Source organism: Vicia villosa, unplaced genomic scaffold, assembly GCF_029867415.1.
Source record: "Vicia villosa cultivar HV-30 ecotype Madison, WI unplaced genomic scaffold, Vvil1.0 ctg.000248F_1_1, whole genome shotgun sequence".
NCBI classification, from domain to species: domain Eukaryota; kingdom Viridiplantae; phylum Streptophyta; class Magnoliopsida; order Fabales; family Fabaceae; genus Vicia; species Vicia villosa.
Window position 1 is genome coordinate 1,057,543 of NW_026705102.1, and position 7,479 is coordinate 1,065,021.

Below are 7,479 nucleotides of genomic sequence, written 5' to 3' on the forward strand. Positions count from 1 at the left end.
ATTCACATACTCCCCCTTTTTGATGATGGCAAACCGGTAGTAGAAGCTTTGGCAATAAGTGGTAAAAGCTCCCCCGTACACTCAGCATCTATTTACTCAACTGAGCTCCCCCGTACACTCAGCATCTATCTCCCCCTTTGACAACATCAAAAGAGATACAAGAAAAACAGCAGAGGAGAGTAACGAGAGAAACATAGATAACACGCTAGCATTCATAGTATAGTAGATAAAAGGTAGATAGTGATAGCATGAGAGCCAAATATGTTTAAAGGTGTATTAAAGATGAGACACATATATGAGCAAGAGAGATATATGTATGAAGTCACTATAAGCATGTTAATTGATAGCAAATTATAGTATCAATAATATTTTTGGAAGTGAACAACAATTACGTTACCGCTTTCTCAATATGTAGGTGTCAACTTTAGTGGCAGCCTTTAGTCAATGTTGAATGACGCCTGGCTTGATAATGAACTACCTTTACGCTAAGAGAAATGTTAGCAGAAAAAATATATATATAAAGTAAAGGAATAATATTAAGAGAGAACAAACGTAATTAGCCCAAATTGGAGATATCGAGTATCCCCAATTCCCTACGAATGTTGAAGTATTGCTCCGTTGCTAGAGGTTTGGTGAAGATGTCGGCTAGTTGCTTCTTGCTTTCTACATGTTCAAATGTAACGTCTCCTTTCTCTACATGATCTCGTAGGAAGTGATGTCTTATTTCAATATGCTTGGTGCGTGAGTGTAAGACAGGATTTTTACTCAAGTTTATGGCACTTGTGTTGTCGCACATGATAGGTATACGATCAAGCTTAATACCAAAGTCAAGAAGTTGTTGCTTGAGCCATAATATTTGTGCACAGCAGCTTCCAGCAGCTACATATTCTGCCTCAGCAGTAGATAATGCAAATGATACTTGTTTCTTGCTATGCCAACTTATCAATGAATTTGAGAATAGATGACATGTTCCACTGGTGCTTTTTGTATCGGATTTGCAGCCAGCAAAATCTGAATCGGAGAATCCTACCAAATGGCACTCATTTCCCTTTGGATACCATAGGCCATATGTAGTAGTTTCACGTAAGTATCGCAGAATTCTTTTGACAGCTTTTAAGTGAGATTCTTTTGGACAAGATTGATATCTTGCACACATACACACACTAAACATAATGTCTGGTCTTGAGGCAGTAAGATACAATAGTGAACCTATCATACCTCGGTACAATTTTACGTCAACCTCTTTACCTTTCTCATCTTTGTCTAGATTAGTATTTGTTGCCATAGGTGTGTCAATTTCCTTCGCTTCACTCATTCCAAATCTTTTGAGCAGCTCTGTACAGTATTTAGTTTGATTTACAAATGTTCCATGACTGAGTTGCTTGATTTGTAGGCCAAGGAAGAAATTTAGCTCACCCATGAGACTCATCTCAAATTCACTCTGCATAAGCTTAGAAAAATCTTTGACAAGTTTTGCATTAGTCGACCCAAATATAATATCATCTACATAAACTTGGACTAAGAGAACATCTTTATCTTTTCTTTTAATAAAGAGAGTAGTGTCAACTTTACCCCTAGAGTACCCTTGACTAAGAAGAAATTTACTCAAACGTTCGTACCAAGCCCGAGGGGCTTGTTTAAGACCGTATAGAGCACGTTTCAGCTTATAAACATGAGTTGGGTACATGTAATTCTCAAAGCCGGGTGGCTGAGCAACATAGACTTCTTCATTTATATAGCCATTTAGAAAAGCACTTTTAACATCCATTTGGAATAGTTTGAAGTCTTTAGAACACGCATAAGCAAGTAAGAGACGAATAGCTTCGAGACGTGCTACAGGAGCGTATATCTCTTCATAATCAATACCTTCCTCTTGATTATAACCTTGGGCAACTAATCTCGCTTTGTTTCTAGTAATAACGCCGTTTTCATCAAGTTTGTTACGAAAAACCCATCTAATGCCTATTACTTGATGATCTCCCAGATGAGGGACTAAGTCCCAAACATCATTCCGTTTAAATTGGTTTAATTCTTCTTGCATGGCCATTAGCCAATGCTCATCAAGTAATGCATCCTTAGCGTTTTTCGGCTCAACTTGTGAAACAAAAGCAAAATGATGACAGAAGTTACTTATCTTTGAGCGTGTTGTAACGCCCCTTGAGATGTCTCCTATTATATTGTCAATTGGATGGTCTTTCACATTTGTCCAGGCCTTAGGAAGTTCTTCATTGTTTGAGATGCTTTCTTTTTCATTTTCATCATGAGACTCATCTTTCTCTCTCTCAGCATCTTTCCTTACAATACTTTCATTCTCGTCTTCCTTATCTTTGACAATGTCTTCAGTGGATGGACCTGCACCATTAAACGAAAGACCTACACTTCCTTTACCAAGTATGGCTCCCCGATTGTTATCTCCATAGGTGACATACCCCTTTTTCTTTGCTTGAAACTCAACGAAAAGAGATAGGTCTCCCGTCATGTGTCTTGAACATCCGCTATCAAGGAACCACAACCTTTCGGCAATGTCAAGACACTTTTCCTGCAGGATTAATTTAGAGAGGGAGGTCCCCAATTTTCATTGGGTCCTTGGTAGTGAGTACACATTTTGTTGCACTTAGGCAACCATTGAAATACTCCTTTAGGAACTAAAATTCTCCTAAATTTGCATTTTTCAATGGTATGTCCCTTTTTGCAACAATAATGACAGGTAATATGATGAGAATATGTTGTTTTGCTAGTTGATGCTTTTGGTACAAAAGTGTATTTACTATATAAAGGAGTATACGATCTTTTGAACTTATTTGGATCAACCGCAAAGGTCACTTTTGGTTGTAGAGCTTTGTCTAACTTGGCTTTTAGATCTCTTACTTCTTTTTGCCAAATGTGACATGTCTCACAACCAAACCATGATGTAGGATCTATTTCAACTTTATCCTTTTGAATGTCTAGCATAGATTGTTTTAAAGCTTCCATATCCTTTTCGGTTTTCTCAACTTTTGATTCAAGATATGAAAATATTTTCTTATTTGAGGCCAAAAGTTTGAAAGCTTCAATTGCATCTCTATGTAATTCTTCAAAAGCAAGTTTTAGTTGAGAATGAGATACCTTATCTATGAGTTCAGGTTTAAGATGACTTATAGCTTTCTTTTTCTTGTGTTGATGAGCCATAAGGCATAAGTTTGCTGATTCTTCTTCATCGCTTGATGAGTTTTCACTAGATGAATCACTTTCCCATGCTATGTAGGCTCTCTTAGATTTGTTATGACCTTTGCTTTGGTTCTTCTCTTTTTCCTTCTTAAGGTATGGACAATCCGGTTTGTAGTGACCGGCTTTCCCACAATTAAAGCAAGGGCCTTTGATTTTTCCTTTGTTGTCGTCATCTTGTTTGAACTTGTTTGATTGCTTTCTATAGTTGATCAAGGCTTTGTCAGAATGTTTTGCTCCATTTTTCTTTAGATATTTGTTGTATCTTCGCACAAACAGTCCCATTTCCTCATCATCGGAGTCTTCGTCATCACTTGTATCACTATCCTCTAGCTCTTGTCTTGAGGTCTTGGAGCTTGAAGCTTTTAGAGCTATTGACTTCTTCTCTACCTCTTTCTCCATGTTCTTTTCTTTATTTGCCTTTTTTTCATGCATGTCAAGGCATTTAAGATGTTGTTCATGTTCCTCTAGTTTACCAAAGAGAGTGGTAATGTCTAAGGTGTTTAGATCATTTGCTTCCTTTATTGCTGTAACCTTGGGTTGCCATTCCCTGTTCAAGCATCTTAAGATTTTGTTAGTAGCAACTGCATTGGAAACAGGTCTATCAAGAGAATTTAACCGATTTTTCAGGTGAACGAATCTCTTCTGCATGTTTTTGATGGATTCACCATCTTCCATGTGGAAGAGTTCGAACTCTTGAGTTAACGTATTGATCCTAGCTAGTTTGACATCATCCGTTCCCTCGTGGGCAACTTGCAATGTGTCCCACATAGCTTTAGCGGATCTACAATGGGAAACGCGATAGTATTCATCAACTCCTAGAGCTGAGATTAGAATGTTTCTCGCTTTCCAATCGTATGCATATCTCTTTTCATCTTCAGCATCCCAAGTATTTTCTGGTTTTGGTACAACTGCACCAGCTGCATTTGTCATGGTGATCTGAAAGGGACCATTGACAATAGCTGTCCAGATGTTCCTATCAATTGCATTGATGTGGACACACATACAATCCTTCCAATAGCCATAGTTTTCACCGTTGAAAACTGGAGCTCTATTGTGAGCCCCTTTAGGTCCGGAAGCCATCTTTCCAATAAGTGTTTCACGTAGCACGGAATAAACCAGAGCTCTTGATGCCACTTGTTAGACGCTGGCCTGAGGATCTAGAGGGGGGGTGAATAGATCTCAGAGTTTTTTGGAATTATTTCGAACTAAAGCGAAAGCGGTTCTGAATCGACTTGCGTCTATTCCGGACCGTTATTGCAAGGGTCGTATATGTGACAAAACCACAAGATAATTGAGATTAATGATGAAGTGATATGTTATCGAATCAATACGTTTCACAGCTGAAAATCAATTATCTTCTAAATTGACAAACTTTGGTTTGCAATGCAGTAATAGTGGAATAAGCAAAACGACAAACACTTGGTGATAATGTTCAAATTGATGATGATTCAAGATGTGGTGAATTGTGATGTTTATGCAGAACTTTAATTCACAATTTTAACACTTGAATCGTTAATCAATTTTGCAATTATGACCAAATATGAACAGAACGTAAATGAAAAGATAAAAGCGACAAGAACACGATATTTGTTCAGGCAGTTCGTCGATCGTCCTCGCTACGACTACGTCTGCCCCCAATTCCAAATTGAAATTCGGAAATCTTCCATTAATGTTGAAAGTAGTATATACAAAGAAGAAAACAAAGCGATAAACAATAAACCGAATTTGTCGATCCTTTGAATCTTCTTCCCCCTTAATCTTGAGTCAGATCAAGGTGATCCAAGAGCTTCACTTGATCCCTTTTCTGCAGTGTCTTGAATTGCCTTGAACCCTTGTTCTTCAATCTTCACACTCAGATGGATCCTCGATGAAACGTCTTGATAAAAACCCCCAAGAAACACCTATCTTGGAGGACAAAACCCTCGGATTTTATTCACCAAAAACCCCACAAATCTTCACCCACTAGGAATCTTCAATTCCGTTCCATGGACGTTATCGAACTCGATCACTAACCCTCAACGCAAAAATGATTATGTGTAATTGTGTTGGAGATGACGAAGAACGAAGATGAGAAGCCTTTGTGTATCTTTCAGTCGTTGGTGTTGTCTTCAATAATTGAACCTGTGTTGGGAGTAGGTCGACCTGACTGCTGATTTTCTGAGTTCCTCTTATTTTGCTTGTGTTGAGTCGACCTGTATGCATAGTAGGTCGACCTGCTCTGTTATGAGTGACCAAAGCTTGCTTTTCTTTGATTTCTTCTGCTTGTACCTTGTTGCTTGTATGCTTGTTGAGTTTGCCATGAATCAAAAACATCTTTGTGAGTGTGATCTTGTATTCACAAATTAAACACAAGTTTCTCTCAAAGAGTCATCCCAAAATAACAACAAAAGTTCTAAGAACTAGCTAGCTAGATAATATAAAACACAACTTCTTAATATTCTTCTTCTTGATCATCTCCTTATTCTTCTTCCACATCTTCACGACAACCTTCTTCCACATCTTCATGATCACAAGCTTCTTCCATATCTTCATCACAAGCTTCTTCGTCTCCATTCTTCAAGAAACATCATTCCAAAGATTAACATATCGACAACAAAACAGAAAATGTCGGTAGTATGAAAGGGGAAATTACAAATGTAATGCCCATGTAGGAAGGAGAACCAGCAATACAGTAGAAATTGGAAACTATATTAATACATAGACTGCCACCCAACATTTGCGACAACGACCTATGTTCAGATGCTAAATCATAGTATGTCTGTAACAAAACCAGAGAGGTATAGAAGATGTATTTACAAGCTACACATACAAATAACTATCACTCTATATCCAACAATCCATATGAAACAATAAACAAATTAAAAATTATCTCATTACTTAATTACAAGAATAATTTCTTCAATTATACCTACATGTAAAGAAAAATAGGTATGTAAAATTTAGATTTCTAAATGGTTGTGGAGATCATCTACAAAACAGAAAACATCATCACTACTAAATTTTGGTTCATGGTACTAAATTTTGGTTCGCCTCAGTTTAACTGGTTAATAAAAAACTACTGCATACCCTTTTCCTTTCCTTCAGAATGACAGGGCCATTGACAAGCTCTTCTTGTGACAGCATCATTTCTTTCTTGTAAATGCAGCTAACGGAATCCAAAATCCTAATATGAAGTCAAGTAAAATGTAAATGTGAGGCTACTAGTTCTGAATATTGCACACAATGATCCTGTGTGTAAACCAAATACATGTACCCTTTTAGTTATACGTAAGCCAAAGTAATAAATAGTTGATGCATCACTGCCTTTTTATCTAAGAGAGAGAGAGAAGAATTGGAATAGAAAAAAGAGTACATGTCTGTATGTATGTATATGTGCAGAGCTGTTAGCAAATTTCACGGAGAAGGATCATCGACTTGCACACCTGAGCATACCTGAGCTGCCACAATGCAGAGAAAAACAGTAAGAATACTAAGGAAAAAGGGTTCATTGTAATGAGAGGGGAACATCCTATGAATTTGAAGTAGTCCATTGCTTCTGATGCTTTTCCAAAGTAAAGCAAGTTGCCTTTTCCCAAAAGGATTAACTTATCGAATTTATGAAATAGTCTGCTTGATGGTTGATGGATTGTTGTCACTATCGTCTTACCAGCCTAGCGTAATACGACATGGAAAGTTAAGATGATTCAATTCAAGAGAAGATGAAAGATACTCGGATTGAGCAAAAGAAATACCTCAGCTATGTCATGTAGCATTTGAACTATTCTCAGGGCAGTTGTAGCATTATAATGTTAAATTGGCTTCCATGTATGTACAGAATCCTACAACAAAATTAAATTACACAATACGCCAGAACAAAAATAAAAATCTGAGTTCTTCATGAAGTTAAGTTTTAAAACATAATTTTCATTGGGAACTACAGTTTCTATGCAAATGATAGACTTTGAATAAGGATTTGCAATTAGATAAGTAACTACCTGCTTGGTCAAAAACACTGCTAGCATAAAAAGCAACTCCATTGATTCCACCAAATTCCTGGCAGACCATAAGCCCTACTCCAATCTAGTCATGAATACATCCATAACTTTTTTCTTAATACAATAATAACATGACGAGGTGGAAATTGAAATATCATTTTCCTCACACCCTTAAAGAAAATGAACTTATATCAATAGTGGAGTTATAGTTACCTACCATGAGTGAGCGCAAATATCTTCTTTGAGATATATCAGTATAGTATAAATGATGGCAAAGTGATAAACATATAGTAACCTG